Below are 14286 nucleotides of genomic sequence, written 5' to 3'. Positions count from 1 at the left end.
CTTCCAGTATTCAGTACATGCCTACCTGTAATGTCTACAGTGCTCTAGCTTGTAGAAAAACGACACTGCAAGAGAAGGAAAGCTAATGTTTAGCAAATATCAGAAGAAATGACAGCATAAATTAGGCTCTAAAGCCAGATGTTCATTTCAATGTAGCAAGCTATTTGAACTTATTCTGAAGATCAATATTTTTAGATTTTTCTGAATTTCTGGAGGCAATGTTGTCAATTTGAAAGCTTTTTAGCCTGGGTGAGAAGGTGAAGAATATCAAGGGAGATGCATAGGAGCCAAAGAGGCAGCTTCAAAAACAGCACATTGGAAAATCTCCAGTTGTTTTAACTCCAAAGAACACTCAGTTTTACAGTACACCTAGCACACAATGCCTCATTTTTCACCCATAATTCAGCTTCTGAAGGTGTTCGGCTTCTGAAGGTGTTCACCTTCTCTCTCTGCATCACTAGTGGTGAGTTTCTCTCTGCTGTCCCTGCCAGTTCCCCAGGCCAGAGACACTTCTGCCTGTCAGGTGCTCCTGCGAGGGACTTCTAAGCTCTTCTGCACTTCTATGGGGAGTGATTTGTCACATATCTTTTGGGAGAGGAAAAAAATGTAATGCATTTAATTCAGCCTCAGCCACTGTTCCTGGTTAAATGTACCTTGTGTTTAGAAATTCCTAAGTGTTGTACTAGCTGTTACAGAGTAAGAGGCACTCACAGCATTGCTGAATTTGTAATAACAGGCATGCAAATGTGTGACTGCTTGTCTTCAGTTGTCTTACTTCTGTTTAGTGTAAGCTCCTCAAATGTGCACTAATGGAGCATGCCCCATATGGAAGAGGCTGCACAGAATAAAGCTATAAAATTTTCTTGAAGCAAGTGGAAAGGGAGAATTTGAAAATCTTGAAAATGGCATGATTTTATTTCTTTAAATAAGCGCCTATCAGAGTAAACAGAAATCTTGCCACACAAATGTTAATTTGAGATAACTTGTGTTTGATAAAGAGCATTTAGACTGGGCAGTATGTAACTAGTTGCCACTGCCATCTATGAAGGGAGTACACACATTTGAGGGAACCTTCCCAGTTGTCTTTTTAATATTAGTTCCCCCTTAAAATACAACTTTCACAGTATGGTGGGCATTTCTACAGTAGCATTTAAACCATCTCTGAAGTATTTCTTCCATATGCAGTATTTGACTGACAGCACTACATAAAAAGGCTCCCAAAGCCAATCCTGGAAGTTAGTAGGCCAGCATTTTATTTTACTTGCATAGGTTGAGGTTCATAACTGAAAGAGTTATTTGGGGCACCCAGAATACTGGCACTGTCTTCAGCCTGGAGGTTGGTTGGTGCAAATGAATGGTGGACATTGCTGTTCCCCCATATATCTACATTGTATAGGGAAAAGGGGAGTGGTGAAGGGGCTTTGTAGCTGTAAACCCATAGCAGGTAAACTCACTGGCACTCCACATCTTGCTCTGAGAAAAAGAAACTCAACAATATCGCAGGTAGAAGCTCGTAAAAACCTTCTACTTGCCTGTACCCTCACTGGTATGGTGTTTGTTTAGGATACTTTCAAATAGCTTTGGAATTGTTTATGTAAGTTAACATTTCTTTACTTAACTGAAGGTTATCTATGACAAGAATTTACTAAAAATGTCATGCTGCCAGGTAGGTACCATATTAAAATTAAAGGGAAACTTAGCCTTTTGCACAATTACACAAATACATGTAAATAACTCACACAGAAGCATGCTAAACCAACACTAATTACTTATCACAGCACGCGGTCGAAAATTGGCACGTCTTGTTTTACCATTGCCCTTCCTATATTGACACCTTCTCGGTCACCTGTCTCATGTGGAGGGTGATGCAGGAAACCACAGGCTACAAAACTGTAGGATTGTGTAATTAAAAACTGTATCGTAATATAAATTTTCAATGGGAACAAGATGCAGCTCTCGGTCTGATACTTGTCAATCTCCCACTGTGGTGGGAACTCCTAGGAATCTAAGATCACAACAGCTCTCCTGATGATTTAAGGGGATGATGACAGTAGCACATTATAACAAACACATGCGGAGTACATCCCAGACTCTCTAATAAGCAGAGTCCTTGCGTGAGTATTTGCATATGTGCCAATATTCCATTAGTGTATGAGATTTTAGGGTTTTACAACATAAAAATAATAGGTTAAAATGCAATATAAAAAGGCTAATAAGTATGTTACGTTGTGAATATAAGCAATTTAAGGGACGTGTTATAATTTTCTGTATACTTGTACAGAATCTGACCCTGACCAAAGTTGTTAATCTGCTGCAGCAACAGAAATTTTAAATAAACACAAATCCTCATTTGCCCATTTATTTCTTATCATGCAACCTATTTTCTGAGCTCGGAGCATGGTTGTTCCAGGGCTTGTTGAAGCCCTGAGGATATAATTTTTGGGGAAGTGGCACAGCTAATTTCCCGCTTACCGCACGTCCTTTGCTTTTTTTCCTACATGAGGCTCTATTTTTCCCGAGAAAGCCTGAGAGTAACTCAGCTTTTCACCGCTTTTGGGCATCACCTTGCAAAGCAATGCAGCCCTATGGCTAATAATACACAGTGCCTTTGTGGCTGTAGGCACTGACACATGTTCACACAATTTGAGGTGATGAAAGATGAACAAGACCAATTCCATGTTCCCCTACCTCCCAAAACCACAAAAAAAATGTTCATTTACTGCAATTTATAGAAAGAGAGAGGTGGCAGCAAGAAACCTGTCAGCATTAAGTGCCCTGGTGCGGGTGGCCGGAGGCGGTGACGTTGCTCCTTTCTTGTCATGGCCACTCTTCCTGGCGTGGGTGGTTTGCATTTATGCCTGGCTGAGGTGTACAGCGAAGTCCATATTTCATACGGCTGCTTCGCCCTGTCATCACTTTGGCTCGGGAGCCAAGGTTGCATTGGTTACAGTCTCTTACAATTTTTAAGCTTCTCTTAAGAACAGTGGGGACTGCAACGTGTTTTAAAAACCAGCCAAAGAGAGCTTGATGTTTTGAAATCAGAATGTTTATCATTACACAAATGATCCCTTTGGAGAGGCACACTTTAGAAGAAGTGGCTGATATTTTTCAAAAGGAGAGGCCCATGGCTTTTTGAAGATCAAGCCCTCTTAAGATATTTTGTGCTGAAAATATCAAAAACTTTGGCCTTAAACTATATGCACTGAGAGCATAAACTGAGAAGCATTTGTTCTACCATTTTTTTGACCAGAAAGCTAATGAAAGTGTCAAATATACATATTCACTTGGTTTTTTGCTTTTTAGCTAAAAATTACCAATGTGGTGATTATTCCTCATTGTTAAAAAAATTCTATATCTAGCATGACAAATGTGCGCCAACACTTCAGCCTGGTATGATTAACAGTGACTAAGTTTCATACCCATGAAAAACTGATTTGCTGACAGATCTTTAACTCATACTATGACAGTACAGGCAGCCTGAACCATAACAAAGTCTCTATAAAAGTACGTGCAATATGCACAAATGAACATTCTGGCATTTTTAATGAATGAAGATTGAAACTGAATTTCTGGCACTTCAGAAACTCCGTCAAGGCAACTAGCTTTTTTCTTGTCTCAAGGGAAAAAACTGACTAATTTTGCTCCTCTCTAATATCTGAATTAAAGACTTATCTACAGCACTCTGAAGGAAAGAAAATCTCTCTGTTAACACAGCACACTTTGTACTTGTAAAAGAGAGGATGAAAGACACCATCTATCTCAGAGGTTAATATATTTGAATAGAGTTGCAGAGGCCCTTGCCTAGTGAGAGGAGGGAGTTGGCCATTTGGCTGAATGCTTGTATACTGTGTAGAACCTGGAAATAACCATTCTGCTTGTTTAAAAGGCTCTGAAATGGAGTTTGCATCTGTACTCTGTTTCCATGGGAATTAGATTAATTGAATTTCATGTTCTGTGTGAGCTTCATCCTGCCAGGCAATGGACATCCCCTTTGATTAAACTTTCTACTTATCTTTTGGTTTTATTTATTAAAGGTTGGAAAGAAATGGCTTACGTAGGAAAGGAAAGGAAAAATAGTAAAAGTTGAGAAATAAATTTCCTGCACTTTTGCTTCATATACCTTTTAGTCTGGATATAAAGTGACAGTTTCAGATATTTTTTTCTACTCCAAATTTCTTTCTGGAGAAAAATATCCAGCTCATTCTTTATTTGTGGATTACACTTCAGGTGTAGTAGACCCTTTAAAATTTCTAGCAGCATCCACTTGTGGATTGCACAGTTGTTCGTAATGGGGTGGTTATTTGCTGCTTCATTACACAAAGTCATGTGGAAATGCCCAAAGCAGTTTTATTCTCCATGGAGGAAAGATGTCATGGGTGGAGAAAATCCGAGGAGAAATCGATACTATAAGAAACCAAACTTACAGAGGGTCCAGAGAAAAGCTTCAAAAATGACCTCTGAACTTGGCATACAGTTAACGCAGTTGCCATGTAAAGATCTCTGAGTATCTCTTTGGATACCCTAAAAAAGGTGTATCACAGCAGCACGCCTCAGCTCCACTGCTTTATTATTTGTGAGACCTAAGCTAGTAAGCTTAGAGCTAGTTTAGATATTTTGAGACTACATTTGTTACACCATTTGAAATGTTTAGTTGTTTGAGTTTATCCAAAAGGAGAGCTGTTATTTGATAAAAAGTCTAGAATGACCCCTTCTATGGGGAAAAGAACAACTGATAACATAAGCCTCCTTAATTTAGCAAACGCAACAGGAAATCTCACCAAGTAGAAATCTGGAATTTAAGAACTGAAACTAGAAAACAGGTGAGTGTAAGTAATTAGTGGAAGATCTCAAAAGGGAGGAGAAGAAGTAACCGAAAAGCAGAAAGGCAAACAGGGAATTTGTTCAAAATAGCTATTCAGGCCTCAGATATGCACCTTGGCTTAAGAAACACTTCCTTCTGTGCATAAATAAAACTTTGGACACTTCTAAAGCAGTTGTCATTAAGTATTGCTGGGTGTTTTGACTTTGCCTGGTATATCTGGGCAAAAATCCCCATAAACTTAACCCCCCCCCAAAAGAAGAATTCAGAAGAACTGTGAGTTGCTGTCAAGTTAACTGAATACTTAATAATATTAAAAAAAAATCACATGGGGAAGCAAGGGATAGAAAGGTTGAAAATACTGAAGTACTCATCTGAGCACTTTATATTTGAACACTTCTTTCTTCTGTAATCTCTGAAAAATTAAATAGATTAATCAAAAGGAATAAATATCCCCCGACATAATTTTTTTTTTTTCAGATGAAACAAAAATGCATTGGGTCATCCATCAAAAATATGTTGGCTTTGAGGGAAAAGTTCTTTTACCAAAAAATACTACTTGACCAAAACTGATTAAGCAGGATTCACCTTGGCCTTATTGCACATAGAGATAGGGATCGCAGGAGGTTCCTCCAAAATAACTTTTGCTCCTTCTGAAATAACTTATCTTCATTGAGGCTGACACAGTCCTTCCTTGCTGCCATTCATATCTCATGTGCCCAGCAGGTCTTGAGAGGAGGAGTCTGCCCTCCGGCATGGCCTTTGTAGTAATAGGCATTTATTGCAGGGGTCACCATTTCTTTAGCATTCATTACAGACACTGATTAGAGAGGGTGATAAAGACGTTGCTGGAGTCCAAAGCCCATCTTGGACTGAAAAGAAAAAAAAAAAGAAAAGCATGCAAAGTAGCATTTTAAATGGATGCATCTATTTACTGCTGATATTTTCATACAAATGGTTTAGTGATATGAGATTCAGAAGGTGTAGCAGAAGCTTTAATTTGCTGCAGTTCTGGTCTAATAGGTATAAAACACCAGAGGATTCTGAAATACTGAACTCAGAGGTGTTCTGACAAACCTTTGTACTCATAATAATAACAGCTAGTGTGAGCTTATACAATTTAAAACTAATTGCCCAGCCAACATCCTCATTACCATATTGATGCAGTTCATAAATCAAAGCCCTGCCTATTCAAGCTGTTTACCAGTCTTGCATTAAGCAGCATATTTCAACTGAGAAATGTAGCGTGTTGCCAAAACACTGCAGAAACTTTGTAAGACTGATAGGAGTACAAACCTGGCAAGCCAAAATGCCACAAACTGATTTAATACACATGGCACTAAAGTGCTTGTTCTTGTTTCCTGAATATGTTCTGATTTAGCCTTGAAACTTCCCATAATAATGTACTGCAGCACAGGTACAGGTGCTTACGCAGCAGAGAGCTGCTGGTAATTTAGATCAATGTGGCTTCCTATAGGAGCTTCTTTGCTTAACCAGGAGACACGTATGTACTTTTTTTTTCTGGAAGCAATACAGTACTTATGCCACCTGAATTTAGGTGCATACATTAAGAACGTAGGCTTTTTGTATAGGCAAGGGAGAGGTTGAGGCTCTTACTTAAGAATCCTAAGTTAGTCACCAAAATTAGGTGCCTGAAGTTAAATTCTTTGAATAGCCTACTAAGTAAACTGAAGGTACAATTCATTTGCCTAAACAAGTGCCTACCTGCAGGTGCCTAGCAGTGCCCTTTGAGATACCCTGCTGTCCTACGACATCCACTCAGTAGGTATGTCAAAGGAGTTGGAGGAGATTCGCACCTCCCTGAGCTGGCAGCTGAAGGCCGGGTGGGATAGTCTAGGATGTCTCAAAGGGCACTAAAAGCCTATGCTTAAGCAATTGAATTTTTCCCTATTTTTCCTTCAGGTATTCAGTGAGTTGCTTAAGTATCAGAAACAGCCTAGTCCTGTAAGCAGGATTAATAAACTTGTGCAGGGTTCAGTAGCTACCACGGTCCAGCTGCTTCCAGCTCCCCAGGCTGGCAGGTTTTGGACTAGCTGGGAATTTCTGCAGAAATCTTATCCCAAACACCAGCGCCCTGTGAGTTATTTTTCTGTTTAGACTTTGCTCAGGAAACAGCAAGAGAGATTTATTTTTATTGTGGTTTCTCATGAACTGAGCGCAGTAGATCTTGGCAGCTGCTGGGAAGTCTCTCCCCCCGTGCCAGGCTTTCACCCCTGCGGTGGGCACGGCTGCAGACTGCAAGGACAGACAGAGCTGAAGCAAGAGTTAAGGCAACAAAACGACTTTGAAGAGGAGGATCAGAACTTGAAATTTAACTTGCTGGTGTGAGGGAAGCTTGAAGAAAAAGCCGGGCACTAAAGAGTTATGGAAAGTTGTTGGAGGTCTTGGGAGCATTTAAAATACTCTGGGAAAATCAAGGGCTTGGGGGGGACGGGGGTTTGGTTAAGATCATTGATTTATCCCTATTTAAGAGAACCCAGTTCAAGGGAAAAAGGGCGGACATTTCTAATGAAATGCAACTCTCCTCTATAAATAGAATTAGCAAGAAGAGTTCAGCCTATTAAAACAAGTGCTAATCTTCAGTTATGATGCCTGTTGAAGCCTCCGTCTCTTACATTGTTTACGTGAATTCAATCATGACAATTAGTAAATCAAACAACAATTTTTATGGATGGAAGATGAGATGTGATTAAGACATGGCTTTAGTGATAAAGAAACTTTAGCTCCTATTTACATCTCTTCTACTGGCTGTGTGGTCACAGTAGATGCAAGCGTCCAATTCCTTATATAATGATTATGAGAGAAATTAATATGAACTGATACTTTCTTATGAAAGCACCCGAGGCAGTGATATGTTTTCCTTCTTCAGAGAGGGAAATAACTTTAAAGAACTTAATTTCTTTCATTTTAAGGAATTACAAATGATACAGACCATACCAGTCTCTGCCCCTGTGAAGTGCCAAAATAACTGCTTTTGTCCAGTGTCTTTGGCTGCTGGTGGGTGTCACAGGTTCAGCAGACATGTCTCAGAGGGATGCACGCAGTTTTGGAAGCCACTTGCAGGGTGTTGTGAAGAACAAATTTGTGCTGATATACATATTTCAATAGACAAGAGCTAAATACAAAAAAGAAAACCAAGCTGCTTGCTATTTACCTAACTTGTACAGTGAGAAGTGGTTGTCTTATGTCATTTCTCTTTCATGAGCTCAACAAAAAAAAGTAAAAAGTAAAGATGTGAATATGACCCTTAAGCCATCCATATAAACATAGATATCCTCCAGTATGAGAAATTAGTTTTTCCAGCCTCTTTCCTCTTGTGCAAAATGAAGATTAATTTCCAACCAGCCCATTGAGCATCCCATGAACATACGTAATGGAATTCACTTTACAGGCTGAAGAAACAGGGGTACTATTTAAACTGGAGGGAGAAGCAGCTCATACCTGTGTGTCTGCTTGCAGAAAGGCTGTTTCCTGACTTTGGTTTGGACTGGCTGCTTAGATGAAGAGCTGAGATCTTACCAATGCCAAGATCCTCAACCTAAAGGGAGACAGACTTTTTTTTTTCCCATGTGGTTTATCCAGTGTTATTTTAAAAATATTTATTAGGTGTTGATTCATTATGGGGCCTGTGTTTATGAACAGTGTCTGTGTATGACTGGCTGCTCTTCCTGTTCCATGTAGATTGCACCGTTCATATAAAAACAAAGCCAAAGTATTCCAGGGCAATGTATAAAAAAATTCTGGTTTTCCTTTAATACTGCAGATTTTAGATAAACGCATATGCACACACACACTCCTTTCACCCCTTCTTTCCTGTGAGTATAAGGATTTTCAGCAACTTCACATCAGTTTTAGTTTCTCAAGTAGTTCAGAGTATAATCTTAAATCACTCAAAATTGCCTTCCAAAAGCATGTAGTCAAACAACCTCCAGCCAATATCTCGTCAGGACCTTGATGCTGCATTTCATAGGTGCAAGACAAAATACGTGAGGACGAACGTGGTATACAAAAGCAACGCATTGAATGCAATGCTAAAAGAAGCCTAATGGGAAAAGGAAAGCCACATCTTATTCTTTAAAGATGATTCATTTGTGTTCTCAGAGACATGCTGAAAGACACATGCCCTCAGTTCCCCACTCATACCTGACTCCTTCTCGATACCTTCTTTTTAGAGGATGTAATCAGGTATGCAAGAGGTATGAGACTTTTCCAAGCGTGAAGAACCATGTCTAGTCCTTTGCTTTGCTGGTGCTCCCACATGGCTGCTGTTTGATTTTGCTCAGGATCGTAACCACGCGATTCATGGGCCGCACAGAGCAGAATGATTGGCAAAGTCAAGGCCCATTTTATGTAAACTAACTAGGACTAAACATTGCCCCTGGATCTAAGTTCTTAGAAATTGCAATAGTTGTATTAGAGAGGGTATTTCCTCACCTTATTTGCAATTAAACCACTGTTCCCACATGGTGGTGAGGTGACAATGAAAGTGCTGTTGAGAATGCTGTTTTAGACTGAAACACAATTGAGTCAGCATGCCAGCAGGGTGTTAGCACCTTGGCTGGATTAAACTCAACCTCAGGTTCAGCTAATAGCATGAAATGTGTCAGTGATTCCTCCTGGAGCAGAGTCTTTCCCTCCTATATATTGCAAGTTAGTCCAGCTCTAAATAAATTGCTGACATAGCTGCAGTAGTTAAGATGGTGGTTGGAAAACAGCACATCTGTGACCAACAGTTGCACCTAAGACAAACATGAATGTAAGCACAGTTAAATTAGCAAAGTGTCTCTTCATCATTGTGATTTATTGCGATTAAGAAGATATTTTACTTTCATTGGCAATGTAAAATGATCTTCTGCCACGGTGGAGGTGGGGATGGACATGGCAAAGCTAAAGGAAGGCTTGGTAGTACAGCTGTCCTGGGATAATAAACACTTCTAAGTTGAGACAAGCCTCACTAAACTGTCATATCAAGTAATTCCTGTAAAATGGTTGCCTCAAGATGTGGCTTCATTTGCTGAGTGACTCATTCATAAATATGCCAAATTCTTTGCTGACTAAAATACTGTTTCACATCAGTGAAGGCAATCAGGTGCGTGAGGTGTGAGAGAAATCGGCATCTAAGTGCCACCTCCTGCACTCACTGAAACGAGTCAGGAGGGATGTAGATTTGGCAGCATCTGTGCCAAATATCTGCGCCTGAATATCTCAAGGTAATCTACTACTACTAGCATGGAGGATCCATTACACGAGTAGAAGGGTATTGCAGCTTTTCCATTTTTGCTGTTTGCCCTAATCAAAAGCAATATAGAAAAACACTTCCAAAATTAAACTATAACTCAGAGTCTTCTCACCCCATGTTTCCAGTGACAATTCATCCTTGTCCTTTCCGGGCTAGATTTGCAAATAACTGATTTATAATCGCACTCAGAAACTCACATGTCCAGTAACCTACAGTATATGCAGAAGTCTGTCTGCAAGCTATGATCCTATTTATATATATAAAAGGGAAGACTTGTGAAGCTTTGGCAGCAAATGTAGGTCTTGAAGAAACATAGGCAAACAATAATTAGAATTTGCAAGTGACATGGAAAGCTAATTTTGGTATTCCTTTATACTGGCTTTATACTACATCAAAAGGCATTTCACAGCCTACCTTTTCAAAACCTGACAGCATCCAAACTCGAGTGTGTGCAGTGGGAACCTGACTCCAGGTGCTCCAGGTGATAAAGCAAAGCACAATGTTAAGGTCTGGCATAATGTGAAGAATGAGGTCACACTGTATTTTTAGAAGTGCCTGGTGTTCCTGTGAAGCATGCTCTCCCTCTCTCTTTTTATTTTTTTTCCTTCCCTCTCCTTTTTTTCTGTCTTTTTCTGTGAGTAATTTGGCCAGTGCTTGCAGAAGGCTGTTTTCGCCCCAGGGATTCTCACACATACTTCTGTTGACAGAGTTCTTGTGCAGCAAGCAAGCTGAAATGCCTTTTGTTGAGGATCTGCTCACTTCTTTTTCTGTTCTGCCCCAACGCTTGGAGGATCTTTTGGCTACTAACTGGGTTCCTGTTGTTACGCTTATGGAAATTAACTGAATTGAAAAATATGAGGTTACCTTGCAAAACAGGTAAAATTATCATCAGGAAAAAAAAAATCCTAATCTCCTAATTTGCTCTTAGTCTATGTCTCACATTCTCTTGGCTTGTTTGCTTAATTTTTCAGGGGAAGATTGTTTAAGTCAATGGGAAATATTAAGCAAAGTCATTGTAAAAGGGAAACAAATGCATTAGGGGCTGAGGGGTAAAAACTCGTTATTTTAGATGAGTGGTGTACTGTTCCAGCCAAGATCAGGACTTGATTTGCTGGTTTACTCTGTCAGTTCAAGTTTAAATTGAATTTAAAGTAAGAAAATTCCACACATTCACATGCTCTGTAATGCCAAAATACATAATGGGTATCGAAATGCACTAATTTAAGCAATGTTTGGAAAGTTAGTTTAGGTGACTTGCTGCTATAGTAACCCTATGAAATAAAGCATAATTATTTGCCCCAGAAAACAATTCTCCTTGTATTGACTCAAGAAAATAGAAATGAGTCTCTGTAAAATCCTCCTGTTTAACGGTTAAGCCTAATGTGTGCTTTTTGTGTGATCTGTATGCAAACCTTGGTGAGTTTTAATACAAATTTTGGTTGTCTGGGCAAAGGGAAACCAAGCCAATAGAGCATGATACACAAAAACTTATCTGTGAGTCTGCACATACACATTTGCTTGTGCCAGACCATAGGAGAACTTTCCTTCCACAGCATTTCACTAGCTGTGTCACAACTCCGTATTAATTTATTGCTGATTTGTAAGGAGCTTTCCTTAATAAATAAAATTTGGGTTGTAAGTTTTAAACTTGTGTGTGTAAAAAGCTGAAGTTGCTACACCCAGTTATGCATTCCACATTTTAGCTTAAAAAAAATCCTGTGTTGCTTTTTTTGTGCTCTTCCTTAAGCTATTTTGGAGTCAGTTTTGGTTGGACAGTTAGCTGTGGTAGCCCTACATTTCCCTTTTTAGTTGGAAAAAACACATATATGCCCAAGAGACTTTTATTATTTGACATCTTTACCTAAACTAGTGCCTACCAGTACAGCTAATGCTACAGTATGTATTTAGAATTACATATGCATATGAAAGTAATTTCCCTATTCATAAAGCCTTGAAGACCTTTTCCAGAAAGATTATTGTTTCAGAACTTGTAAGTGCATACATTCAGAATTGTGTTGAGAATTATATTATTTTGCAGGGCTGTGTTACAGGCCTTTTATGACACGTACAGATTTAGCTGTGAATGTTCAGAACTCTCCGAGTTACACATTTTGCTATGGGCAGGATTTCCAAATCCACAACTCTGCCAAAAATGCTCCATTTTTAGGAGCTATAAATGTCTGTGTGTAACTCTTTATAAAATATGGAATTTGATATTTTGTATAAGAGTGTGGGGATTTTTTCCAGTCACTGCTAGATTGAGTAAAGATATATGTTCCACAGGATGAATAAGGGTAAACTCACACTCTCTCTTCTTACCACTTCCTCTTCAGAGATTTCTTGCCATACTTGCACAAAACCAGGCTGCTTTTGCATACTTTCTTTGTTCCAGTCTCATCCCAGGAAAAGTAAAAAAGAGTCCAATAGAGTAAGCAAATCTAATAAACAGAAAAACTCTTTCATGCTTTTTGTAATTAAACTGTGAAAATTACAGCTTTGTACCACATCCTGTAAAAAACAAAACTCATTTGAGAGAAAGAACTTGGGAAAATTTTAGAGAAGCTGGGTATTGATTTTAGATGCTAGGAACATCCAGCGATAGGGAAAAATGCAAATTTTTGCAGGGATGATAATTCATGTTTTGGACTCTAAATCATCATCCTAAAATACCAGAAATAAGAAATATGTAATTCACTTACCCCATGCTCACCCGCTGCAGAATTTCTGTAGCTTCTTCTGGAGCATTTTTTGCTGTATTTTGGATATGTTACAGCAAAGATGTTCCTATGAACACAGCGGTGTGTTCCTGCAGATGTCTTCACAGCAGGGCCTGCTTGGGAGCATTGCCAGAACTAAGGAGGGTCCAGGGAACGGGCCAAAGTTGGGTAATTTCTGCCAGAGAAGGAAGAGTGACAGTAGGAAGGGGTGAGGCTGGAAAAGAGAGTCTGCGAGGGAAACCTGGAGACCTGAGCATTGCTAATCCTGCGGGAGCTACCCGTAGGTGAGGAACGGGGCAGGCACCAGTAGCAACGGCTGGTGAACACAACCCATCCTCCCACCTGATGGCAACAGGCTGGTGTGGGCAGCCAGGCCAAAGCTCTTCTGCTGCCCTTTGGGGAGTCTTCTAGAACAGGCAAATCTTTTTCGCTTGTACCTGGCTTTGCGTGGTGGGAGTATGGGTGCTAGCAGCACGCCTTCTTGTGGGTACTGGGTGCCAGGGACTGAAAAACAAAGGTGATGGCTCACAGCGAAGCACAGATAATATTATTCGCCTGAAAAGGCAGCAGGCTTTTTCGCTGTGCCTGCAATGTACAAAATATTATGTGACATGTTAGTTATTCCAGTCATCCCCTACAAATGTGGGAATGTGTTTGCTTTTTCAAAGACATTGTGCTCAATTAGTTCATATAATGTTAGGGAGAACCGAGAGTGTTCAGTGCTTCTGAAAGTGAAGTCACTTCTAAGCGAAGTCACTTCTAAGCAGACGGCTAACTTGAAGCTTCTGAGAAAATGAGGGCTTCAAAAGTAGGTTCCTCACTCACATGTAGACGATGTAATCTACTATATTGTGTAACAAAGATAGGGGCTGGGATTCTTCTTGCCTTTATTTGTCCCTCTAAAAGCTGGGTGACCAGGGTAAGCTTTTTGTCTAGACATCCTCTATAGTTTTGGATAAGGCAGTCATGCCAGGAGGGAGACTCATCCCATGTCAAAATAAGTATCCAAGATAAGTGAGAGCATTTACCTTCTGGAAGCGTTTTTCTCTCTCCACTGACTCCAGCAGGAGGCTAGACAGTTTACAATAATGTCTGACTTTTAAATAGCTAGCAATAGCTGAGAATTCTACCTAAACAGTGTGTACCTGTATGCTCACACCTTTTACAGCTGCAGTTCAAATGACAAAAGTAATGTAATTAATAAATCCAAATTTTCTGTATGTGTAACAGTATTCTTTCTATTACCCAATGTATGTAACTAAAATATAGGCTAACGAGCACTAAAATATGCCTACCTGGTGTGCATTGCTTGGTTTATGGCACATGCAGTGAGAGCATCTTGCTTTGCTTCCCACTTTGACGATCACAGTGCTGCCTTCTGACAAGTCTTCCTCATCACTGACAGGTTTGCCACATACATCAAAGGATTAAGCTTCTCTTTTTTATTTTGAAAAGCTTCTGTTCTGCTTTGCTCTCTCACAGATGGAGTA

General features: G+C 39.7%; 1 protein-coding gene across 2 annotated transcripts in view; it reads left to right on the top strand.

The window, feature by feature from the left end:
• STARD13 (StAR related lipid transfer domain containing 13) overlaps positions 1-14286 on the top strand; it is a 312029-nt gene that overhangs the window by 34369 nt on the left and 263374 nt on the right. The gene's annotated exons all lie outside the window — the stretch shown is intronic.

This window comes from Harpia harpyja, chromosome 17 (genome assembly GCF_026419915.1).
Source record: "Harpia harpyja isolate bHarHar1 chromosome 17, bHarHar1 primary haplotype, whole genome shotgun sequence".
NCBI lineage: Eukaryota > Metazoa > Chordata > Aves > Accipitriformes > Accipitridae > Harpia > Harpia harpyja.
This window is presented reverse-complemented; position numbering and strand designations above follow the sequence as displayed.